The sequence below is a fragment of the Euleptes europaea genome, chromosome 1, assembly GCF_029931775.1.
Source record: "Euleptes europaea isolate rEulEur1 chromosome 1, rEulEur1.hap1, whole genome shotgun sequence".
NCBI classification, from domain to species: domain Eukaryota; kingdom Metazoa; phylum Chordata; class Lepidosauria; order Squamata; family Sphaerodactylidae; genus Euleptes; species Euleptes europaea.
This window is the reverse complement of record NC_079312.1, coordinates 6,303,289-6,330,642: the sequence shown is the minus strand read 5'-3', so window position 1 is coordinate 6,330,642 and position 27,354 is coordinate 6,303,289. Positions and strand designations below refer to the sequence as shown.

The following is a 27,354-nucleotide window of genomic DNA, read 5'->3' as shown; positions in this document are numbered from 1 at the left end:
CCTCATTAGCCTATGCCTGAAGTTGGTATTCTTTGTTCCAGTGTGCATCACCTTACACTTCCCTACACTGAATTTCATTTCCACACTGTTGCCCACACACACAAGTTGTGGAGCTCCTCCTGGAGCTCTTCACAGTCATCCTTGGGTTTCACCATCCTGAATAATTCTGTGTCATCTGCGGTCTTGGCCACTACTCTGCTCACCCCCAGTTCCAGATCATTTATGAACAAATGAAAAAGTATCGGCCTCAATACTGACCCTTGTGGGACCCCACTGCTGAGTTCCTTCCATGGTGAGAACTATAAATTTATTCATACCCTTTGCTTGCTGTCATATAACGGATCTGTAATCCATCAATGGACCCCTCCTCTTAACTCATGACTGCCATTACTATTTCCCCCCACCCCACAGTCAGATTTTGTTGCATGTTGATAATTCCGTGGTGGCTTCAAGGCTCTCATGTTGTTTCTTTTTTTAAGTTCATGTACCTGAAGCATACGAAGAGAACAAAGAGAGTCTACTCAAGAATTTATGGGGATCAGGTGTCCCACTCAAAGAGCTTCTGCCACCTCCGACTCTTGTTTGTTGTGCCACCTAAGCCTGTCTCTGGCAGTGGCTTCCGGTTTCCATCTGTATCACTTGGATTTAGAGGGATGTCTTTACTAACCAATTTAGGGGTAGAGAGGAATATATACAAGAAGTATACAGACAGCTGAATAGTGAAGCACACTATACAAAGCACAGTGAAAATCCCACAGGAGAGATCAAGAAATAAATAGTGTCAGGCCTTGGCTGGGCTTCCTTTCGAAGTTAAGATTTACCATTTGCAGACCAGAGGCTGGCCTCCTGTCAAGGCCAGGAGCTGGCTGCTGGTCAAGGTTATGATCTCATGCTGTTTATCTCATCTCCGTGTTATGGCTTGGCTGCTGTGAGAACTGTTATCTCTTCGTAACCTTAGTAACCTGCGGTTTCACTTTGTATTGCTGTTTTCGCTTTAAATGCTTTTATGTTGTAACCCATCTGTTTTACTTTTATTAACGCCCTAATGTCAGCTCAGGCGTCTATCCCTAGCTTCCCATAAACAGACACGCTCAGGCAGGTGAACCTAAACAATGATAATTTATTAGGAGCAAAAAGACAGATTTAAGAAGTTGACTGCCTCTCACGCAGGAGAGGGCACTAATAGAAGTAAAACGAGTTACAACATAAAAGCATTCAAAGCGAAAACAACAATACAAAGTGAAACCACAGGTTACTAAGGTTACGAAGAGTTAACGATTCTCACAGCAGCCAAGCCATAACACGGAGACGAGATAAACAGCATGAGATCATAACCTTGACCAGCAGCCAGCTCCTGGCCTTGACAGGAGGCCAGCCTCTGGTCTGCGAATGGTAAATCTTAACTTCGAAAGAAGCCCAGCCAAGGCCTGACAAATAGCTGAATTGATACAGCAAGCATTAGTGGACAATTATATTAAGAAACACACACATGATTTCCTCCTGCAAACAGAGGATAGAGTGCAATACAAACCGATATGCATAGGAAGCCAACTGGTGTCAACTCATTTTTAGCTGGCGTTAGTATTCATCCTCGCCACCTAAAAAGGAACCTGCCATATTCACCTTTCTTAAGATTGAGACGCGACTGAAGTCTGGAAGCATATTTCTATAAACAGGCTCAGCTTCTAACAAGGCAATTGTTGGGTAGGGGATATACAACCAGAACGGTCAAACAGCCCTTTTACAAGGACAAAAGCACCTCAAGATAATCATCATTAACTCCCAAAGGGAAGAGACATAACACTGATAGAATGGTGATCTCGCTTAAATACAACAGAACACACATTCACGTAAGGCACATAATATAGAAACACTGGCACCTTAGAAACACTGGCACCTTCTATATAGGGATCCCCGGTGTAGTCCGTCCCCCCGTTCCCCCCCCCCCGGTTTGCATTCAGGCGAGCTAGAAATCTCCAAGATATGCTGGTCGGAAGCTGATTGAGTGATCCTGCTGCAGAAAACAGAACTATTGATGGGGAAGCTATTCCGAAACAGAGTTTCCAGTGTGGTACCTGCTATGTGTGCTCTCTCTGTAAAAACACAAATTTTCATAACTCATCCAAAGATAGAACTTTTCCCATCAATTCTTTGGTTAATTGTAATTCTAAAGGATTTATCTCTGTGGTGCAGTGCCCTTGTAAACCTATGTATGTTGGCTGTTCTTTGAGAACTGTCAAGCCCCTTATCTGTGAGCAGAGAAGCTGTATTAGAAAAAGGAAACTTTCAGCTCCTTTTCCACATCACTTTGTGCCCTTCAATCATGCTGAAAAGGACTTGCGCTTCTTGGTCAGAGGATAAGTGCAGACATCTTCCATGCAACTCTTCAGACAACTGTGAAATAGAAAAACCTTCTGGATTTTGCACTGGATTTTTGCAACTTTGACATCTTAAGGACAGAATGAGGAAATTGACGGTTCTTTTTGTATAAATAGCATGTATGTATGATGGTGGTTTGCTAAAGGTATCTTTTGTATTTCTGCATTGATGATGAAAAATCCTCAGACGGAAATGTTTCTTTCAAAGGTTTTTTCCCCTCCATCCCTCACCCCTGCTATTTCGATGATGCACAGGGTGATGACGTCATCTATTCTCTACTTCAGAGGCTTATATTAGAATCTCTGGACCTTATTCAGATTTCTTTCACTGGTTGTCACAGAAACTCTCTGTAGTGGGTCTGTACGGTAGAACTTTGAGTTAGCAAGAGAAATGGGGGGGAGCAATTGGGGGGGTGCTACACTGTACAGTTATGCATGAAGGCATGTCCAATGAAAAACTTCTTTAAAAGTAGCAAGGTTTGTGTGTGTTTGGGTTAATGCCATCTGTAAAAATCCTTTTTTGGGAGCAGCATGGTTGCTTCAGGTTGATGGGAGTTCCAGGACGAATTCAGGCTTGATTTTACTTTTGTCTATATTTGGAGCCCTAATAATGAACTATGAGTAGCAAACTTGAAAAAAAAATGGTATCACAAAGTTCTGAATTGGTTACAGCCCTATTATGAAAATACACTTTCATATTTTTCTATCCCTAGATTTCACATGAAACCTGCATGGACTAATACAAAAATTATGTTATTGGTTGCTTGTAGACGTGTCTATACACAATTGTGACCACTGAAGAAGTCCCTATCGGTCAAAATGTGTATGGTCTTGGTGGTTTTTACAGTACAACCAATGGAGCTGTTTTATGTAGGTTCTTATATGTATGCAATTTACTTTTTGAGGATTAAGTTTTTACCGGTTTTAAAGGACAATTGCATTTTATATTTATAATAGTATTTTTAATTATGTTGGCTCAACTCTCCAGGTTCCTAGCCTGTTTCATGGGTGGGATATAGCTCCCTTTGTTTTGTTGGCTGCCCAGAATTGCACTAATTAAAGGCTGTAGGAACTTCTCTCCTGTAACCTAAAAATGGAGGCAGCTGCCTCCACTAATTCAGACAACCTCTAGGGCATAATCCTTTTCTATTCTATACCATTCACCACCCACTTTATAGAGAGGTAGAGAGAGGGGAGGGAGACCAAATTAATCCCCCTTGTGTTCCAACAGTAACCTCCTAGGTGCAGCTAAACCTCCTTCAGGTTCAGAAAGGGGAAAAGAAAACACCCTAAACTGCCCCTAAACAAATTCAAACATTCTCTCTCACACAACATAGTACTAATGCCCTGGGATTCATCAAGCAAGGAACCACACTGAGATCTCCCTCCCCCCTCCCGCAATGTACATTAAATTTAAAGAAAGTGTTGGCCAGGCACTTTAGGCTTTAAGACCTCTGACTTGCCCAACGCATTCTCTATCATGCCACACTGGACCCAGAGTAGGGAAATTAGCTTTCAGAAACCAAAAATAAAATTATAAAAAAGTGGAGTGATTATAATTTTAAATTTATTAGATACAAACTGAATAAAAAGCAGTAAAACTGTAAATAATCTACAGCAAGCACCTTAGAGTTGATTCCCTAAGAAATAGCGCACACACACATATACAAAACTAAGAATGGGGAAAGGAATGGGGAAACAGGTAAGGATAGAGGAGAGAGATCAATATTACCTGATCCAAGGTCAGTGAGAAGCCGAGAATTCCTGTGCAGCAGAAGTCCAGTGATGGGGGGTCCTGCAAAGCAGTTACAGGTTACAGGAGTACCCAGGTAATGGGGAAAACCTGGCACACCCTTTTCACAAAACTGGGCTCCCCCTTTCAATCCCACAGATTGAAAGGGGACTAGACTTTTCCATGATCATGAATGATTAAAGAAATAAAATTTGAATTTGATTACAGTTTTTGAAGTAACTGCCTTCAAACTTCAGTGGGACACGTCAGGAATGACAACCGATATTCAAAGATGGGGGGATTTAAAAGCACCTGGTGTGCCTGAGTCGCTCAGATGTTATGGCTGCTCAGAGGTGATGGCCCTTTAACTAGAAATGGCCTTGCATTGCTTTGATGAAATTTAAGTAAAGGTATTTTTGTACAGAGGCTATGGGGGGGGGGATTTAATCAAAGCCCTAGTGACATCCTGCCTCCATGATGGAAATGTGGTCTGGACTTGGCAGGCAGATGAGCCCTCTGAAACCAATCTGAAAGATCTCCGCATTGTTCTTTAGGCTTCCAAGGGGGCACGCTTCAAAAAACTGAGAGAAGTTAGCAGATCAGATTAGAGGAGGAGACAGGGGCCTTACACTGCATTCAAAAAGGTTTTTACATTGTGTGGGTTCATAGATTCCCTTCAGGATGGCAACTGTGTCTGAATGTTTTTCCAAACTCTGAGAATTCAAAGGGTTTCTAGCCTGTGTGGATTCTTTGATGCTTTTTAAGAGTGCCATGGCGGGTGAATTTCTTTCCACACTCTGAGCATTCAAAAAGTTTCTCCCCTGTGTGGGTTCTTTGATGTATATAAAGATGGCTACTCTGACGGAATCTCTTTCCACACTCTGAGCATTCAAAAGGTTTTTCCCCTGTGTGGGTTCTTTGATGTGTTTGAAGAGTTCTACTGCAATTAAATCTCTTTCTGCACTGTGAGCATTCAAAAGGTTTCTCCCCTGTGTGGGTTCTTTGATGTATTTGAAGATTGCCCGTGCTATTGAATCTTTTTCCACACTCTGAGCATTCAAAAGGTTTCTCCCCTGTGTGGGTTCTTTGATGTATTTGAAGATTGCCCATGCTACTGAATCTCTTTCCACACTCTGAGCATTCAAAAGGTTTCTCCCCTGTGTGTGTTCTTTGATGGCTGTGAAGATGACCACTGTAAGTGAATCTCTTTCCACACTGTAAGCATTGAAAAGGTTTCTCCCCTGTGTGGGTTCTTTGATGCTGGTGAAGATTACCACTGAAACGGTATTTCTTTCCACACTCTGAGCATTCAAAAGGTTTCATCCCAGTGTGGGTTCTTTGATGCTGTTGAAGACTGCCACTTTGACTGAATTTCTTTCCACACTCTGAGCATTCAAAAGGTTTCTCTCCTGTGTGGGTTCTTTGATGCAGTTGAAGATGGCTACTGCAATTGAACCTCTTACCACATTCTAAGCATTCAAAAGGTTTCTCCCCTGTGTGGGTTCTTTGATGCAGTTGAAGATTGCCACTGTGACTGAATCTCTTTCCACACTCTGAGCATTCATATGATTTCTCCCCTGTGTGGGTTCTTAAATGTGTTTGAAGACTGCCATTGAAACTAAATCTTTTTCCACACTCTGAGCATTCAAAAGGTTTCTCCCCTGTGTGAGTTCTTTGATGCTGTTGAAGAGTGAAACTGCGACTGAATCCCTTTCCACACTCTGAGCATTCAAAAGGTTTTTCCCCTGTGTGGGTTCTTAAATGCTTTTGAAGATCGCCACTGCAACTAAATCTCTTTCCACACTCTGAGCATTCAAAAGGTTTCTCCCCTGTGTGCGTTCTCTGATGTAGCTGAAGAGTGCCACTGCGACTGAATTTCTTTCCACACGCTGAGCATTCAAAAGGTTTCTCCCCTGTGTGGGTTCTTTGATGTATTTGAAGATAGCTACTCTGACTGAATCTCTTTCCACACTCTAAGCATTCAAAAGGTTTCTCCCCTGTGTGCATTCTTTGATGCTGTTGAAAACTGCTACTGTGTCTGAATCTCCTTCCACACTCTGAGCATTCAAAAGGTTTCTCCCCTGTGTGCATTCTTTGATGCTGTTGAAGACTGCCATTGTGACTGAATCTCTTTCCACACTCTGAGCATTCAAAAGGTTTCTCCCCTGTGTGGATTCTTTGATGCAGTTGAAGACTGCCACTTTGACTGAATCTCTTTTCACATACTGAGCATTCAAAAGGTTTCTCCCCCGTGTGGGTTCTTAAATGCGCTTGAAGATAGCTACTGCAACTGAATCTCTTTCCACACTCTGAGCATTCAAAAGGTTTCTCCCCTGTGTGGATTCTTTGATGCTGCTGAAGATGGTCACTGCGACTGAATCTCTTTCCACACGCTGAGCATTCAAAAGGTTTCTCCCCTGTGTGCGTTCTTTGATGCTGTTGAAGATTGCCCCTGCTATTGAATCTCTTTCCACACTCTGAGCATTCAAAAGGTTTCTTCCCTTTGTGGGTTCTTAAATGCTTTTGAAGATTGCCACTGCAACTAAATCTCTTTCCACACTCTGAGCATTCAAAAGGTTTCTCCCCTGTGTGCGTTCTTTGATGCTGCTGAAGATTACTACTGCTACTAAATCTCTTTCCACACTCTGAGCATTCAAAAGGTTTCTCCCCTGTGTGCGTTCTTTGATGCTGCTGAAGAGTATCACGGCGACTGAATCTCTTTACACACACTGAGCACTGAAAATGTTTCTCCCCTTTGTGTAGTTTTTGGTGCACAAGGAGCTTCGATCTGCATCTGAAGTTCTTTCCACACCAAGAGCATTTATGTCCCCCCGTTATTCTATGCATTGGGAAAAGTGCGTTTCCTTTTCTTCCACAAGCGATCGTTCTTCCATTTTCCGTGCAGATAAATGGCTTCTCTCCTGAATTAATTTTTTCGTGTTCAAAAAGGTCTGATTTCCGTGAGAAGCTCTTGCCACAGTCTGAGTAGTTATAAGGTTTCTCTTCTCTATGTGTTCTTTGATGTCTAAGGAGTTCTGCTCTATGACGGAAGCTCCTGCCACACTCCAAGCATTGATGGGTCTTCTTTCCACTGTGCATTTGCAAATGGATTTCATATTGGGTTTGATCTGAGAAGTGCATTCCACACTCCAAACACTTATATGCTTCCTCCACAGTGTGGCTTTGTTCACGGAAATCCCGCCCATTGCCAGAAATTGGTTTATCGTTCTTCTCGACTATGTGACATTCTTTCTGCCTCTTAGGTCCTCCATGATTCCTGAAGTTTCCTTTGAAATCTTCACTCTTCACTTCATCTATTAAGAGTTTATGCACTTCCTCATCACCCACCTTCCACTGATCGTCCCCTGCTGGAATGAAAAGAGAGATCTCGTTAGCACGTACACAAGGTCTGATCATCCACAAGCAAAACATTTCAGTGGCTTTTTCCTGCTCTATATTGAAGGGTACATTCATATGCATTTTAAAGTGACATGAAAGCCTGCTGCATCAGAAAGGCTTGGTTTGCAGTGTAATAATTTACACAGCTCCTCACCAGAGTGAATTTTTTGATGTGAAGTAACGGCTGATTTCCGACTGAAGGTATTTTCGCTTTCCATGCAATCATATGATTTCTCTCCTGAGGAAATTCTTCTCTTAGAAATAACACTCAGGTTTCTGCTAAAGGGTTTTCCAAAGACCACACTTTCATTTTCCATGGAGCAGTTTCTCTGATTAGCATGGAGGCCTTTATTGATTCTTGTTTTGGTTGAACTTTCTTCTTGGACTGTGATTACATGGAAGCCTCCCCCTTGGGACGGAATGGACTTATCACTCCTCTTGCGTGTGTGGTTTCCCTCCTGCCTCTGTAGTTCATCTCCATCTTCGACATTTTCTTTAGAGTCTTCATTCATGGCTTTTTCCAAAGAGAACCCCTGAAATCCCCCTACTGTCTCCTCTATATGTGCTGATGGAATAAAGAAAGAGGTCCAATCAGCACCTACGCAAGAAGCCAAGCAAGCCATCAGACACTGCTCACTAATCGGTCTGTATTTCGTTGTCGAAGGCTTTCACTGTCAGAGTTCATTGGTTCTAGTAGGTTATCCGGGCTGTGTAACCGTGGTCTTGGTATTTTCTTTCCTGACATTTCGCCAGTAGCTGTGGCAGGCATCTTCAGAGGAGTAAAACTGAAGGACAGTGTTACTCCTCTGAAGATGCCTGCCACAGCTGCTGGCGAAACATCAGGAAAGAAAATGCCAAGACCACGGTTACACAGCCCGGATAACCTACAAGAACCAACGGTTTGTATTTCCTTTATCAGACTTTCTTTCTCCCCCAACTGAGTAGCTGGTCACACCTTATCACCAGCCAGGCCCCCCAGGTGAGCAGCTTTTATATTCTTCCTATCCCTCCCCATTCTCCCCATGTGAAAGTGGTAAAGAATAATTCCCCCACTGTTCACATTTGAGTTGTCATGCAACTCTTTTGCGTCTCTGCTATTGATCTGTGTGTGTGACTAAACAAAAGAGACATAGAAGAGGCTTTTATACCCCACTTTTCTCTACCCTAAAGAGTCTCAAAGTGCCTTACAAATCACATTCCTTTCCTCTCTCCACAACAGACACCTTGTGAGGTAGGTGGGGCTGAGAGAGTTTTGAGTGAACTGTGGCCCAAGTTCACCCAGCTGGCCTCATGTGGAAGAGTGGTGAATTGAGCTACTTTCTCCAGACTAGAGCCTTTCCAGGCGGGGGAGGGGGGAGAGAAAGAGAGAGAGAAAGAGAATGGTAAAATGGAAACCTAGTCAAGATGAAAGCCCACAATTCCAACCAGTGTAAGGGGGATGGCTGCATCCCACAAACAGTCAGAAATGATGACATTAATCTCATCTGGGGGACAAGTGTGTTGCAAACATTGGAAACTGAGAAATTAGGATGGGGCCCCTTCCAGAGTCTTCCTGAGGGCCTCTCAGTCTTGTGTTGGCCTCAGCCAGGACACCCTCTATGGCTTGGGAGATGGCCACATCACTGGCCTCTTTTGCCCCTGGGCCAGCCAGGCCGCTTGGGGCATTCTACCAGGGCATGCTGAATATCGCTTTTGCTGCCACCCCACCACCTTGAGGCTCCCAAAAGGGATCAACTAACAGGGCAGGCCTCAACATATTGGTGTTCACGATTTTGATTCGCACATAAGCTCAATAGCACAATCCTAATGACAGCAATTTGCACCTTTGGCATCTTACCAAGAGAAGCCATGCTCCCATAGCTCTCTATCATGACTTCCCTGTAGAGAGCTTTTTGGTCTGGATCCAGCAAGGCCCACTCTGCTTCAGTGAAATACACGGCCACCTCCCCAAAGGAAACTGGAGACTGAAAGAAAAAACAGATTCCCTTGTCAAAGATCATTGCAAGCAGAGATGTCACTTTGGAAGGTGGTGTTCTGGGAAGGTAGCTTGCCATGTGTAAAAAGAGTGGCGTTCAGAGCCTCTTGCCTGGGCCCCTTAACAACAACTGCAGGAGAAAAGCCCCTTTGAGAAAGGAGGGGGGACCTGGGCTGTCCCCTGCTCATCTTGCTTACCTGGACTGGAGGTGCAACAGCTGTTTCCACACCTTCGCAAACAAAATGGATCAACACTGTCTCTTCACTGCCTGCGAGGGAGAGAAAAGTGGAAGAAAGTGTGTTAGCCTTGACTTCCTATTTTGTTTGATTGTTTGAATAGTGCTTCACACTTGAATAGTGCTATGACACTTTGCCCTATGTTCGCTAAAAAAATTGTAACACTTTGTAGTAAGTTGTAGTGTCATGGGCTATCATATGTGAACAGGATTTTGATATGAAAGCATGTCCCATTAGGCTTCATGAGGACAGAAATATGTTATAGAAATGATGTCATTTCCTAGACTGGAACACCTGTGACTGCATTAAGCTCAAGGCTAGTAACTTGCTTGACTGCATTAAGGTCAAGGCTAGTAACTTGCTATTAAAATCATTTCATATCATTAAAGGTCACAGCTGCAGGGATGCCGATTAAGCAAAACATACAGCTGGACAAAGATAGACAAGGTCATATCCATTACCTATTACAGATGTCAGTCAAGTGTACAGTACCGTTTATAATTGAATAGCCTATTGCACTACTGACTAAACTAGCTATGGTTTATTTATAGAATGCCTTAGCTAAGGGATGCTGGAACTAAAAGATGACTGAACCAGCCCATCTACAAGATAAATGGCTCTGAAAAGGTATAAATAGAGATCTCTCTCTGACTACAGGTTAGAGAGGTTCCTGATGGTCTGAACATGCTGACCTATGGACTTCCTCCATCTACCAAGAGATGTAAAAGCCTTGGCAGCCTAGTCCTTGCGTGGATTAGGAAACTGATTCTTGCTTGAATCAGGACTTCATTTATTCTTGTCTCTGTTTCTGGAGAACTCTTACAAAGAGAGTTATTATGCCACACAGTCTGTCTCTCTGAAGACTGATTGTCTGTAATAACTGTCTGTACAGATGCTTCATCTTGAATATGTGATGAAGGCTCTTATGCTCTAAGGACTATAAGAGTATGGATCTTACCATGTTTGAATATGGTGACATTGAGAGTTCATTTGTTCTAACAAGACTAATGTCTTCTCATAAGATCTGTCTTATATACAGACTTCCTAGTTCTGACAGACAAGATGTAAATGCAGCTTCCCTAAGAAGCCCACTAACAGCACATATTCCAGGGGTTTCTCTACACAGGGAGAGAGCACTGAATGTACTACTCTGCAGTCAGTTCTAAGACTAAGATCTCACACAGAACTGTCTGACATACACATGCATACATGAACATGCATCACAGCCAACAATGGCTTACACATAGAATTACTCTAATTGAAATACATATAATTGGAAATACATGGATGGAGATCCATGAAGCTCTAAGCTCTTAAACTGAACTATACTCAGAATTCTCTAGAGATTGGCACTGCCAGAGAGATAGTAGAATAGAGTTTATACTCTACACATAATGTTAAGCTTTACACATAGCTTCAAATATTGATTAATTACAGTATAGTTAAACCATCAAAGTGGCTCTTAGCTATACAGCATGCTTACATCAAATGCATGCTTAGAAATGGCTTTCACATAGCGTTTTTATAATCTGAACATGGGCTTCAGACCCATAAACCTCAAACATATAGAGACTCTATGGTTTCATGCCTTCAGTCACAAATAGATTGATGTTGAGAGCTATAGAACCAGCTCTAACATGAAACTATGGAACCAAAGAGATCTCTCCTATTTTTACAAATACTAAAGGCATTGAAATAACAGACTAATATTTACTTCCGGTGGTGACGCTGGGCTGAGTGCCACGTTCTCCCAGGGGCTCCTGGGGGGAATCCAAGTTTGCGTTTAATTTGGGGTGATTTACTGCACCCCAACCCAGCCCTTGCAAGTGGGCTGGAAAGCAGGAACTCCCTGCAGCCATCTATGCAGTTTGATCTCCTAAATACTCCGAGGGAGCGTCATTAAGTCCCCCGGAGATTTAGATGCTGGTCCCGCGGGCACGAAGGGATTGAAATCGCCAGAGCGCAACTTCGGCATTAGACTCTACCCTCCACCACCTTATAAACATCATAAGGACTACATTAAGATTAGAACCTCACCTCCAGACGCCCAAGTGAGTAGATAAGAATCTTTCGTTCTTCACTGGCATTATCGAATAACAAAGGGGTAGAAGAAAACATTCTTGGTAACCTCATTCCTCCCTTAATTGAACCGGATGACTTTGCTGTATGAGATCCATCAGATAAAGCAGCAGGAACCTTATCAAACTGATCAGCTTAAACTAAAACAACGAGCTTGAATGATTGACTTAAGATCTGCCAATCCGACACGTTCTTAAAGGAAGGGGAGGGAGAAACCTTTGAGAACTTGTCCGGTGTAAAAAGAGTCCTCCAGCCACGTTTCATAACAATGGGGATATCTCAGACCGGAAGACTCTGCGCTTCATCCACTATCCCTCTCTATTGTTCGGCAAGCAAATCAACAGGAAGCAGGTCGTAGGACCGGAAATTCGTCTTACTCGTGCTACATTAAAATCATTCCTGAAGGTAACAACCATAGAGAAGAGACGATAGAAGGTCCGCGACGAGGTAACTTTCGGAATACTTCCTGGTTTTGCCGACCTAGAGCGTCTGGTAAAACTCGTTGGTACTGTTAATTTTAAAAAGTTATTTTAAGGCTAAATATTAATCTCTTCAACCCGAAAAAATATTTAAGCTGGTCAATGAAACACTCTCTACTAATTACATGTAATGGACTCCTGCCAGATGACCATTAATTTTTCAGCTTAGTTACTCATGTAAATGTCTGGAACTCGTCCCTGTTCCGGCTTACTACATAGCCCTGCCTTTATGAAATCAAAGGAAATTTTACAGAACTTTACCATGGAAAAAAAAGTGCAGGACATGTTAGCCAAACAATCTGAGGTGACAGTCAAACAATTAAAACAGATATCAACACAGATGGCTCAATTGATTTCAATGATGACTACTCTTGACCAATCATCACAAATATTTAATCAGAAGTTGGATCTGGTTACAGAAGACATAAAAGATGTCAAGGCTCAAATGATGACTACCAATACAGACATGCAAGTAATGGATTCTTCTGTCAAAAAAGTTATGGAAGAACACAAGGATATAAAGAAGAAGATAGAAGATCAAGAACGTAACCTGCCTGTGACTATGAAAGCAGACATGCAAGCAATGGACTTTTCAGTTAAAAAAGTTATGGAAGGATGTAAGGAAACAAAGAAGAAGATAGAAGGTCAAGAAAAACAGATTGAAGCCATGATGGAGATGAAGGTCAGAGAAAATTACCTTTGTTTATGCAACCTGCCTGAAGAGATGAGAGAGAATAAAGAGACCCTGTTCTTACATCTGTCTGACCTACTTCAAATGCAGAAGGAAATATTAGACCATGGCTAAAGGACTGGTTTAAATATGACTGTTGGATTTGGAAGGCTTCGACAGTGTGGATGGGTGGCATGGCTATTTACGGTGTAGTGGAGTTAAGATTTAGACATCATTTCGGGATTATGTAATCAAGTCCTCCTTATATAGATTATGGATGAGATATAAATATATTTTTGAATTATCAATACTAATGTGAATACCACTTTAAGGAATATGTTGGAAATGTAATAAGGATATTGGTTTTTCTTTTTTCCTTTCTATAAGGGGTGGACTTGTGATAAGGTGAAAGACTTGGGATATGATTTACAATGAAATAAGATTGATTATACAAAAAATATTCCTAAAATATTGGAGATGATGTTATTTGGTATGATTTTGAATGACATTTAAATTCAAAGGACATTTTTAAATTTACGTTACAATGGCTGCAAGATCATCTTATGCAGCCAAATGGAAAGGGACGAATGTTTCAGAAAAAAGGGATTGGATTATTAAAATGTTAGAGCTGGTGGAGATGGAGAAATTAATACGATACATTAAATCAAAGAGATAATGAATAACTTATGGGAAAATGGGAGGCTTGGATGAATTATTGTGAAAATGTATAAGATCTGGGAAAAATGGAAGGTTACTCTTTACTCTGATCCAGAATGTAAAATTTTATATGACATGAAACTTTATAATGAGATTAATATTAGGATCAGAATATATTAACGACGGATTGTAATACTTTATTAAGAGGTAGACGGAGGTGGTGGGGAAGTCAATTTGTTCCTTTTATGTTTACTTGTAATCAAGACAACAATTGATGTAATCGTGATTTTGACATTAGTTTTAAATTGTTGTTAAAATTATGAAGAATTTATAGTTTTAAAAACCAATAAAATTTATTTAAAAAAAAGAAATAACAGAATATTTAGAGAATACCTGAAGGAATTCTAACTATTCAAAATGAACTCATAGAATCCTTACAGAAACCCTGCAATGACATAACTTGGTAAAGTATGTCTTATATTTAAATAATTTGAAGTAGAATACTTATTCAATGCACTAACCATTATTTTACAAGATTTCTGTAAACTGTATTATTTCCTGCATGGAATATATACTTGAGAAACTCTCATATAAAGTCATAGAGATTGTTATTACTAATATTGCTTGCATACATAAAATGACATTATTGTTCCTGTTGAACTAACTAATATAGTTTTTATTTCTGTAACTGTTTACATGCATATACTTTATGTGAAATAAATAATATTTTTATTCAAATATTCTTTTCATATTTTTACTGGAACAATTCAATAGAAAGTCTATCTCGCGAGAGATGGAAAGTGTTGATCCCTGCTTAGTGGGTAACGGGCTGAATAGATACAGATCACTTTTTAGGAAGGGGTCAATTCTAGGAGCTGGGCTACCTTAACGGCACGGACCGCAACAGTAGGAGAGGCGGAAGAGGAGCAAAAAGCACCCATCAACCTCAAGGCGCTCTAAATGCTGCTGCAACATTTCAGACTCCCTTGAAACTTTAAACCTGTTCTGTGAATGCTGGAGCTCAAATACGTATCAGCATCTCTGCTGGATCAGAGAAAAGACCCAGGCAGGCTATTCTCCCTCACCCACGCCCTTGAGTCTAGGCTGGTGGGAGAAAAAGAGGGAGGTGAAAATGACGTTGCACGGCACCTCACTGTCACCTCACCTCATCCGGCTAAACAACTAGATGTGAATTGAACACATCTTGAAACTCATGGCAATATCAGTGAGTGCGTGGAGCGTCTACTAACCAACTAATGTCACATCTGGGTTTTCAGCCAGAGGAAACATCAAGGTGACATCACAGCTGCCAAAAGCCCCTCCCCAAAGCTGCTGGGCATGCAACTCCAAAGCCTGGCATCCCTAGTCTGTCATCCTGTTTCCTGTAGTGGCACGTCAGATGCCCCGCTAAGCATGAGCACAAAACACATTCTCCCACTGTTACTGACCCCTAGCAACTGGTTGGAAGTTGTCTGTCTTTACTTCTGAGCCAGGTTGAGTCCCTCTAATGCAAAAAAGGTGGGATATGAATATTGTAATCAATGTGAGGAACTTCCTCCATGAATTTGTCTAATCCCCATTCAAAGACATCGCTTTGAGTGCCAAAAGTTGGGTGAAGTATTTCTTTTTTTTTCCTGACCAGAACTCTCTACCCATCAAATTCACTGGGTGCCCCAATCCCATCCAGGCACAATGAGTCCTTGTGAAGACAGAATAATCATTTTGTTCTTTGATACATCACTATTCTCTATTTTGTGCCTCTAAGATTCAGCACTCAGAAATTTTCCATAGGCCTAGCTCACTCTGTTCTCACAAACAACACTGGTAGCTCGTTACACTAATGGGCAGAACCATCAAGGTCACTAGCTCATCCCATCCTAATTAGTTGAACCACCACATCTGTGGGGAGATGAGAGGGGGATGAGATCTCTTTTCCCCTAACATAGTTCCAGTTCAGACCGGTTAGAACCATCCAGACTTCTCCCAAGAGTCTACCTTGATTGGGAGTTGTGGGTCATCTGACCTGAGTCCACTTTTCCATAAGTTTAGCTATGCCTTATGGAGGTGACTCTTTCCCCATGCTTCATTTTCAGCATGTCACTCTGTCGCCTGAAACATCTTTATAGCTTTTAAGATCAGCAACTATGTATCATCTTAGCAAGTATAATGTAGCTGGCTAGATTTATTGTTTTATATGTCTGTTGCCTAATTGATTATGTAACCTGTATTTCAATACCTTTTTTTGAACTTTATGGTTTTTGAGTTTACTGAACTCAGTGATTTCGATTTCTCTACTGGTACACGACTGGGGGTCAGTTGTCATACTCCTTACCGCATAAGAGGGCATCTTGGGCACGTTCCTGGTCCCGCTGCCCTTCTTCCAATGGAGCGCTTTCCATCTCACAGAACTCAGCTTCCATCTTCATGGATAGACCCCACCTCTAAAACAGCAGCAAAGGAGTGGGGTAAGAGAAGGAATGGAAGACCCCAAGAAATGGATCGTGCGTAACTCTCAGACTCTACACCTTTCTATCAGCAGACCTGGTAGGGTTTTCCTTCAACCCTGGTGAATTATCTGGAGGGATTAAAAAATTCCCTAGAAGAACTGGCTGCTAAAGCAGGTTCTTAAATCTCCCATTTGGATAATTGTATTGTATTGTAATTAACACTTGAACAAATATCAGACAGGGACGTTTTAGGAGATGGTTGGATATCATTGTTTGAATTGGAATACATGGAAAGAAAACCCCTCACCTGTTCTGCCTGCCTCTTCTCCTCTGCCTGACTCAGGAGGAAGCCTTCAGCCAGGGCCACTGCCTGGGAACTGGTCTCTGGCCCACATCCTCTGACCCAGTGCTGCATTTCCTGGGGCAGGAGGGTCAGGAACTGCTCCAGGATCACCAGGTCCAGGATCTGCTTCTTGGTATGTCTCTCTGGATTCAGCCAGTGGTTGCAAAGTCCATGGAGCTGGCTGCAAACCTCTCGGGGCCCATCGGCCTCACAGTAGCGGAACTGACGGAAGTGTTGGCAATGTACTTCTGAGTTCAGAGGCTCCTGATCCCAGGTCTCTGGCTCAGCTTTCTCCCAGAATTCAACGCCACTCCCAGCTTGGATGGGCTGGGGGCCTTTCCTTGATCTCTTGCCAGGTCCATCCGGGTCCTGCTCTTCCATCTCCTTCCCCTTCTCTTGGGTCACCTCCGAATGTGAAAAGATGCCTTTAAGTACAGAGAGAGGATTCTCTCTGCAGGGGAGAGTCAGATAGCAACGTGCAAGAAGGAAGGCAAAAGAGAATGGAGATACACAATGGATCAGAACCAAAGATCCACTTGTGGTTTGTAATATCATTTCCCTATGAACACATGAAGCAGACCCTTGGTCCATCAAAGTCAGTATTGTTAACTCAGATGGGAAGCGGCTAGCCAGGGTCTCACATAGAGGTCTTTCACATTACCTACATGCCTAGTCCCTCTAACTGGATATGCTGGGAATTCGATCTGGGACCTTCTGCATGCCAAGCAGATGCTCTACTGCTGAGCCATGGCCCCTTCCCTTGTACACGCCAAGTTTTTTTAGATATGCCGGTTGGGTTCTTTGGGAAAGTTACATAAGAACATAAGAAAGGCCATGCTGGATCAGACCAAGGTCCATCAAGTCCAGTGGTCTGTACTCACAGTGCCCAACCAGGTGCCTCTAGGAAGCCCACAAACAAGACAACTGCAGCTGCATTATCCTCCCTGTGTTCCATAGCACCTAATATATTAGGCATGCTCCTTTGATCCTGGAGAGAATAGGTATGCATCATAAGAATATAAAAAGGGCCCTGCTGGATCAGGCCAAGGTCCATCAAGTCCTGCAGTCTGTTCACACATTGGTCAACCAGTTGCCTCCAGGAAGCCCACAAACAAGACAACCGCAGCAGCATTTTCCTGCCTGTGTGCCAAAGCACCTAATATAATGGGCATGCTCCTCTGATCCTGGAGAGAATAGGTAAGCATCGTAACTAGTATCCATTTTTACGAATAGCCATGAATAGCCTTATCCTCCATGAAAATGCCCACTCCCCTCTTAAAGCCTTCCAAGTTGGCAGCAATCATCACATCCTGGGACAGGGAGTTCCACAATTAAACTCTGAGAATTTTCAGCTCTCATGTCCCTTTCTTGCATACTGACTGCCAATTTGATTGCCAATTTGAGTCAGGAAGCAATATTCCTCCAGGCCAAATTGGCTAGAGATCCTTGATCTTCTGGGCATGGAGTAGGGGTCACTGGGGGTGTGGGGGGGAGGTAGTTGTGAATTTCCTGCATGGTGTAGGGCAGTGATGGCGAACCTTTTAGAGACCGAGTGCCCAAACTGCAACCCAAAACCCACTTATTTATCGCAAAGTGCCAACACAGCAATTTAACATGAATACTGAGGTTTTAGTTTAGAAAAAACAAGTCATACATTAACATCCCCACTGCATCCCATGCTAGCAGAGTCGCTCTGCACAGGATCGTGCAGCTGGACAGTCTCCAGGGGGCGTGCCCCATACCTTATAGAGCACGTAGTGCAGGTACAGGTAAGGGGTGTGTCGCTGGAAGTTGCGCAGGATCTCGGCCGGTGGGTAGCGGAGCTGGAAGACAGGCAGGCCGCGCTTGCAGCGCTGCAGGCAGGAGGCACGCCGCAGGACGCGCCCGAAGAGCTCCAGCTCAGCCAGCCCCTCGTCCAGTGCAGCGCTGGGGCCCAGCTTTCCGAAGGCCAGCTCCCCAAGCCAGGGCTCCCCCTGCGCCTTGCCGCCGTCGCCAGCGCACTCCTGGTGGCAGTGCGCCTTGCTGTCGCGCAGCAGGAGGTGGAGGCGCAGGCTGGCCCCCAGGGCGCTGACGCTCTCCTTCCAGCCCTTGCCCTCATACTGCTCCAGCGCGTAGGCATAGGTGCGCTGCAGTGGCAGCATCTCGGCCACAGGGAAGCCGCAGAAGCTGTACTTCTCATACTGCGCGCCGGCCAGGGCGGCCAGCGGCGGCGGCAGCAGCAGCCCCTGGCTTCGCAACTCCATGCCTGCCCCGCTGCCGCCACCTGCAGCTGCTGCTCCGGAGCCGCTCGGCTGCTCGGAGGCCCATCGGGAGGCTCTGGGAAGCAGGGGGGGAAGGAAGGCGGGAGGCAGGTCCGGGCGGATCCCGCAGGGTCTTAGCACGGCCGGCGGGCGACGAGAGGGACCAAATGGCCAAAACGCATGGGAGGTTTTGCCTTGGATTTGCAACTCTCTAGCTGTTTTGGGGCGATGGTGCGCGTGCCTCTTCTGGCACGCGTGCCATAGGTTTGCCACCACTGGTGTAGGGGGTTGGACTAGATGACCCTGGTGGTCCCTTCCAATGCATTGATTCTATGATATGATTCTAGGTATGGGCAGGGGTGTCATTATCATCACAGCGATGCATGCCCATGTGCCATTTGCCCCTCCTGGCCTACTCTACATGGGGTGTGTAGCCTTACTGGCATGCTCCGCCCCCTCTACTTTAACATGGGAGTCACCACCTGCAGTGATTGGTGGGCATTGGTGGAGTTTCCATGGACACCATTGGTGGCATTGCTAGGCTGTCTGGACCTTGGCAAAAGGTTTTTTAAAGTTTTCCACTCCTCTGCTGGGCAGGCCTTGGACACCAGCTCACAGCCCTGGCCCCAAAAGAACAGTGGTCTTAGGATGGGGCTGCGGGTGATCCCAACGCAGGCAGAAGTTCACTCCCCCCATGCCCACTTTTACGCATCAAACCCCAAAAGGCCTGTTTTTTTTTTTCTTCCCAGAATTAAAATGACCAGGGATAGAATGCCAGTTCTAGACATTTAACTTGTATTGTGCTGAAAGATGCTGACAATAACCTGCCCTCAAATAAAACCACCCAACTCAACTTGGAAAGTGAAGCAAAACTGGTGCCTGCCCAGGTTGTCAACCTCCAGGTGGGGCCTGAAGTCATCCCAAAATTACAATCAGGTGACAGATATCAGTTCCCCCTGGAGAAAATGGCAGTACTGGAGGATGGACTTGATAGCATTATACCCCACTGAGCCCTCCCTAAATCAGACCTTCTCAGAATTCACCTCTAAATGTCCAGGAATTTGATGTCTGGGAGGTGGAAACTTGGCTGCCTTCTCTGCACACAGAGGCTTTCATGGGTTTTAAAATGACTATTTTCAGGTTGGGGGTCTAAGAAAGGGAACCTGTTATATCATTGATTATACGCAAGGATTAAAAGGTGCAAACCCCTAAGTGGTGGGAGGAGGAGGGCTATGGGGGTGAGGAATTGTGTCTCACCATGTCCACCATCCCCAAACTCTAAAGTCACCCCCAGCCAAGTGCAACTTCTATTTAATTCAAAGAGGGATATAAAAAAATATTTTTTCCAGTGAAAGAACTGAGGGAGTTCACATCTTTGAGAGTGTGATCCCAACATGGGACACTGACATTTTTGAAACTAACACTAAGCAAATTTCTTCTTTCTTTATAAGGCACAGAACAGCAATTAAGTAGGTAAGAAAATAATGAACATGTACCAGTTCGGGCCTGATTTTGGACTTCAGCCCATCCCATAAAGATGCATAGACTTGCAGCTCCGCTCTGCCTTGGTGCGTCATCTGTCCTTTCTCTTCAGGAGTTTCTTGAAGCCCACGAATATTAATGTGCAGCTTTGTAAAAAGGCTGGAGTCCTTCTGAGGGGAGCGATTGGCAGCTTCAGCAATCTTCCCTCAAACCACTCTGGGATGATTCATAGAATCATAAATTGGAAGGGACCACCAGGGTCATCTAGTCCAACCTCCTGCACAATGCAGGAATTTCACAACTACCTCCCCCACACACACCCAGTGACGCTACTACATGCCCAGAAGATGGCCAAGATGCCCTCCCTCTCATGAACTGCCTATGCTCATAAAATCAGCACTGCTGACAGATGGCCATCTAGTCTCTGCTTAAAAACCTCCAGGGAAGGAGCACTTACTACCTCCCGAGGAAGCCTGTTCCATTGTGGAACCGCTATATCTGTTAGAAATTTCTTCCTAAAGTCTAGATGGAAACTCTTTTGATTTAATTTCAACCCATAGTTTCTAGTCCGACATTCTGGGGCAACAGAAAACAACTCGGCACCATCCTCTATATGACGGCCCTTCAAGTACTTGAAGATGGTTATCATGTCCCCTCTCAGTCTTCTCCTCTTCAGGCTAAATATACCCAGCTCCTTCAATCTTTCCTCATAGGACTTGGTCTCCAGACCCCTCCAGATTCATAGAGCATCCATTGCAAACATTCACAACCACCATCACAATACAGACTAATAGCCAATTAATAACTAACACAATCCCCCTTCCAGTAATCAGTATAAGAAATTTTCATACCTAGAATATTAATGTATTGTTTTATAATAGAAATCAAATCATATAATTGAATAAAAATAATTTTTAAAGGCTGAGGTCCTTTTGAGGTAAGCTATTTGCAGCTTCAGGCCCTCCAGTTATTCTGGGAAAATTGCATCTTTTTTTCCTTCTATGGAGTGCCCAATTCTTTAGACACCCCCCACCCTTTGTCACAAATCATCCAGTGTTTGTGTGAAGGGAGGAATCAGGTTCTTTAGGAGTGGATGCTATAAAATCCATCTGTGGAGCTGATTTGGAGACCAAAGGGCAGTGTTCTGAAAAACTCATCCTGGATTGGGGGTGGGGGTCAGGGGGTGCCCATTGTCTCCAAGCCCCCTCCTATTTTGTCCTTTCACTTCCCCTGAAATAATGTTCAACAAATTTCCATCTTCCACGGCTCCTGGAGGGTGAAAAGCATGCTCAGGCCCCTCTGCTGGGGTGGTTTTGAGTGGGGTTAGAGTGATGATACTTTTCTTTCCATTTGCAAACTATTCAGCATACTTAGGAAGGCCCCCCCACCATATTTGGGTGCCCCTCAAAGAAGAATTGGACCAAAAAGATTATAGAAATACCCTACCTCAGTTGAAGGTAGGTGCAAAAGGGGATTGGTAAGTCAGATCTAGATGCATTTAAATGGATCCTCAAAAGAAAACCACTGTCATGCTGTAGATCATGTCTTAGTATAAAAGCATATTGCAACGCTTGAGAAGGTGCAGAAAAGAGCAACCAAAATGATTAGGGGACTAGAGAAACTGCCCTATGAGGAGCGGTTAAAACACTTAGGGCTGTTTAGCTTAGAAAGAAGGCGGCTGAGGGGAGACATGATAGAGGTCTATAAAAATATGCATGGTTTGGAGAGAGTGGACAGGGAGAAGTTTTTCTCCCTCTCCCATAATACTAGAACATGGGGTCATCTGCTTAAGCTGGAGGGTGAGAGATTCAAAACAGATAAAAGGAAGTATTTTTTCACACAACACATAATTAAATTGTGGAACTCCCTCCCCCAAAACGTGGTGATGGCTGCCAACTTGGAAGGCTTTAAGAGGGGAGTGGACATGTTCATGGAGAAAAGGGGTATTCATGGCTACTAGTTAAAACTGATACTAGTCATGATGCATACCTATTCTCTCCAGGATCAGAGAAGCATGCCTATTATTTTAGGTGCTGTGGAAAACAGGCAGGATGGTGCTGCTGCAGTTGTCTTGTTTGTGGGCTTCCTAGAGGCACCTGGTTGGCCACTGTGTGACTGCTGGACTTGATGGGCCTTGGTCTGATCCAGCAGCGCTTTTTCTTATGTTCTAAAGGCATTACCACAAAAATCATGTATCCACTGCTCAATGGTGCAAAAACATAATTCAAAAGCATCAAACCACATGGATCCTTTTTTTGTGTTAAGTCACCCTAAAATCACCAACAAATCACGTAGATTGTTCATAGCCACAGATTGCACTGCCACGGCACAAAAGCATGGTTCCAAAACATGGACCCTCATAGATCTTCAGGGCTTTTGCACTGGGTCACCCCTAACTCAAATCACATATGAAGCCCATACCCACAGATTGCACCAAAACAACAACAACATGGATCTAATGCTTTGTGGCAACCCTCCGGTGCAAAAAACAGTTAAAAATCATGGATCCTCACTATTATTTTATTGAATCACTCCAGATTTACTATCATAATACATATCATGTCCATAGCCACAAATTAGGAGCTAAAACTAGAGTGTCTGGCTCAAGGGGGCGGGAGGGAGATTCCAACTTGGTGACTATAAATGTTCCTTTGCATCACAGAAAACTCCCTGCACATAGAAAGCTAGAACTGCAAGGAGAAAGGTTGTGCCCACTGTCTCTGCTTGTGTGAATCAGGAAAGAGATTAATGTCTCTTAGGCGTGCCGGATGGGGGGCTTCTCTCTCTTCTTCCATCCAGCACATGACTCTCCTGACCCTGAAGAAAGCCTGCAACTCTGGTTCATAATCTGGGGAATCCTGGAGGGAACTCCCTCCCCCTTGCACACACCCAGAAGAAGGGCGTAGGGGAAGAAGAAGAGTTGGTTTTTATATGCCGACTTTCTCTACCACCTAAGGGAGACTCAAACCGGCTTACAGTCACCTTCCCCTCCCCACAACAAACACCCTGTGAGGTAGGTGAGGCTGAGAGAGCTGTGACTGGCCCAAGGTCACCCAGCTGGCTTCGAGTGGAGGAGTGAGGAAGCCAACCTGGTTCCCCAGATTAGCCTCCGCCGCTCATGTGGAGGAGTGGGGAATCCAACCCGGTTCTCCTGATCAGAGTCCACCGCTCTCCCTCACCTGTTTCCCAAGGAGACGGCTGAGTTTCTTGAGATCCTAATGAGGCAGGAAGGAAGAACCGACCTCCTGGGGCCAGGCTAGGAAGAAGCAGGAGGGGCAGAAGACGAGGGGGCTCCCCCCAAATCTCCTGCTCCTCCTGAACCTTGACCCTTCAGCCCCCTCCCCAATCAAAAGCAGCTGGAAGTTCCCTTTCATAGTCACACCTCCTTTTGGGGGTCATTCTCCGGCTCTTCTTTCTTTGGCGACTTCTTTGTTTTGCACAAAGGGGCTCTTTCTGGCCCAGGATGGTGGGGGGGGGGTGAAGGGGGGGAGCCTCTTGTCCCAGTTCACTGCTGACTCCACTTCCTTTGGGTCTAGCATAGCCCTACTTTTAAACCCCCTCCCCAAAAGCCCCTTTCAGCTCTCCAGGCCCCTCCCAGCCATTCCTACAGCAGCCTGGAAGGCTCAAACCATCCTTCTGTAGGGAAGGAGCAGGAAATGCGCGCGCCCCCCCCCCAGCTCATGTGCCTCTTCGGGACTGTGGACCCCCCCTCTCTCTCCAACTATTCTGGGGCATTCTGTCCTTCCCCCATCCGAGCCAGGAAATAAAGTGGTTATTATTTTTATGGGGTCAAGGATTCAAATATTTTGAAATTCCCTGCAGGACACCCCCCCCCCAAATCCAGCCCCCTCTTCACCTTGCCTTGACTCACAACCCCCCCCGGAGGACCCATCCAGGATCTCCACCCCACCCACCCCTGCAAATCTGGGTCACTCGCGAGGCCTCCGCCATGCAGGGAAGGGGCTGCATCCCCCCCCACCCATCCCCAGCCTTATGCATGCAGAGAGGAGGGAGGAAACAAGAGAGCCTGATGGAGCAGGGCCCCCCCCCCCAGGCTCTTCGGTGTTGGGGGGGTCTCCCTCCTTGCCCCCCCCCCGGATCAGGGCCCGCCCACCTCCAACCTCACTCCCCCCCAACCCTCGACTCACTCGGAAGGAGCTGCTGCTGCTGCTTTTGCGCCCGCCGGAACAACAAAGGCCGCGTCCCCACGCGCGGACTCCGGGCAAGACCGGAAGTGGCCTCTCTGGGACTGTAGACTCGCTGTCCTTCAGTTCTGTCCTCCGCCCCAGCCCCGCCTTCGTTCGCGGGCGCCAAGCACGAGCCCCTTTCACCACCCTGCACCGGGCAAAATGGGCTTCTCTGCATTGGTTTGGGGAGAACCGGGAGAGGCGGAGGAGGAATTGCTGGAGGGGGCCAGAGACATTTGGGGAAGGGGCAGGCTCTCCCCCCCCCCAGCCTTGAATGACCTCTGCAGAGCAAGAGAAAAAGTTGCCCCCTTTCTCTCTCTTCCCCCCACCCAGCACCGAAAAACCTTCCCCCAAGCCGGATCCAACCCACCTGTTCCTAAGCATAGATCCCCCGGGTTCTTGGAGATGACAAGTGGGGAAACCTGTAAGGTCTTGGGGAGGGCACCTCAAGTTCCTCTGTATCCCCCCCCCACACACGAGATTATCCTTTTTTTTATAAGATTTTATTTATGTAATTGAAGGGGTAAAGGGAAAAAAGGGAGGGATAAAGCATTATAAATATAAAAACAATACAATAGTAAAAAATAAGCTCAATTGTATATTGTGAGACATTCTCTATACTGAAAAAAAATTATTACAAAGTGTCATTCTGTTATTCTACTTGTGTTAGTATTCTAGTATGTGAAGGTCTAAAGTTACTTAACAGTTGTTTATAACAAGTTAAATAATACATAACCATCGTATTTCATTCAATTAACTAGAATTCATATAGGTATAGAATGACACCCACTTATCATCAAATTGCTCTGTAAATTCACTGGATTTTAAGTTTATCTCGAAAGTCATCTTAGCCATGCAGGCATATTCCAATAGTTTTTCTTTCCAGTCTTCTATTTCGGGTATGTGAGTTTGTTTCCAGGTTCTTGCAAGAACCGTTCTAGCTGCGGTGGTAGCATATTTAAAAACGTCCTGAAGTTTCGAAGGCAAGTTTGATGGCACTATGCTGAGTAGATAGAATTTAGGATCAAATGTTAACTTGATATTTAACATTAACTGAAGTTCTTGATGAATTCTTTTCCAATATGTTTGTAACTTTGGACATGTCCACCAGACATGAAAATAGGAACCATCGGTGTCTTGGCATTTCCAGCAGGCACCTCTTTTTCCAGGAGTGGTCATCTGGGAAAGCATATTAGGAGTCAAATACCATCTATAGAATGTTTTATACCAATTTTCTTTCACTTCTTGAGAGACGGTGTATTTCATTTCGGAAGTACAACGTTTTTCCCATAAATCCATATTAATCATTTCAAAGTTTTGCATCCATTTTATCATGTACTTCTTATCTGCCCCGTCTTCAGCTATGTTTATTGTTTATTCATTTATACCACACCTTTCTCCACTATGGGGACCCAAAAGCATCTTACATCCTTCTCCCCCCCCCTCCATATTATTCTCACAAGGTAGGTGAGGCTGAGAGGGACCGCCCAAGGTCACCCAGTGAGCTTTCTTGGCAGAATGGGGATTCAAACCTGGGCCTCCCCGACCCTAGTCTGAAATTCTAACCCAGACACCCTGTTGGCTTTCATGCACTGGAGGAGCCTTGCAATTCAAAGCCCCCACAGCAAAACTAACATTCACCTCTCCAGCAGCTCTGTCTCCCAGCCCAGTTGACTACTAAGCTGACTCAGTTCTGACTCTGGTGAGGAGGTGAAGAAGACCAACTGCTGTGATTAGTAGCTGTGTTTCTAGGTCTTGTATTTCACTAAAGAATACATTATTTTACTTAACCAGCCACTTCAAGTAATGGTGTGTGTGTGTGTGTGTGTGTAAAGTGCCGTCTAACAGAGGTGATTTGCCAGTGCCTTCCTCTGTATAACAACCTTGGACTTCCTTGGTGGTCTCCCATCCAAATACTAACCAGGGCTGACCCTGCTTAGCTTCTGAGATCTGACGAGATCAGGCTAGCCTGGGCCATCCAGGTCACGGCTCAAGTAATGGTACAACCTCTTTAAATTGTGATACAATTCTTTTTATTGTAATGCTTCAAAAATATTAAAATAAAAGTAAAAACCCCACTTATGTAGATGCAAATATATGAAAGTTTCATTACATGAAAAACCTAACAGGTTATAGCAAGTTAATACAGATCTGAATACAGGAATTAAAATACAGAAATTAAACCAATAACATACCCATCAATTTGCCATGCCAGGGAAAACTCTCATACAGGCATCTTGTCTGACAGAGTATCTTCCCACCTGTTACAATTTTGAATCCCTAGTTATACCTTTCCATAGTTCATTTGTTATGAGAGTAGTGAAATATTTTGAGACTATTGAAACCTCAAGCATCAAAAGACACATAATGTATGATTTAAGCAAAAATTCTCTTAACAAGCATTTATCTATAACCTTGATCTCATGTCAGATCAATATGTGACATAGGAAATAACATACATAGATACCAACAAGCTTTCTCAAAATAAGTTCTCAACTTTCACACTTCCTTTCTCACTTAATTAACCATGACAAACATTCATCATAAAAATGTTCATATTTGCACATTGTATAAAACTTTAAAAGCAAGAAAAATGCTTAATAAACCACAAAACGGTGAATTCTGTACACACACCGTCAGTCTCAAGTCTGGCTCTGCACCCAAACACCAGCTGATTTTAGCCAGCTGTTAAGTTGCGGTTTCTCAAATACTTAGGCTTCCCTTTCTTGTAACAATCTGCCCTCATGAATGCCACGCTCCTGTAGAAACCCAAATTTAAGGCCAAAGAGGTTTATTTAGTGCTCAGCCTTCCATCCTTCCGAGGTCGGTAAAATGAGTACCCAGCTTGCTGGGGGTAAAGGGAAGATGACTGGGGAAGGCACTGGCAAACCACCCCATAAACAAAGTCTGCCTTGGAAACGTCAGGATGTGACGTCACCCCATGGGTCAGGAATGACCCGGTGCTTGCACAGGGGACCTTTGCTTTTTATATACCTTTTCTATGGGAATCTTAATCATCGATGACCATCTTTACAGTACATCTCTTCAAG

General features: G+C 44.3%; 1 pseudogene; it reads right to left on the bottom strand.

The window, feature by feature from the left end:
• Positions 1–5,489: 5,489 nt before the first annotated feature.
• LOC130480132 (zinc finger protein 420-like) lies at positions 5,490–16,776 on the bottom strand (annotated as a pseudogene).
• Between the last annotated feature and the right edge of the window lie 10,578 nt (positions 16,777–27,354).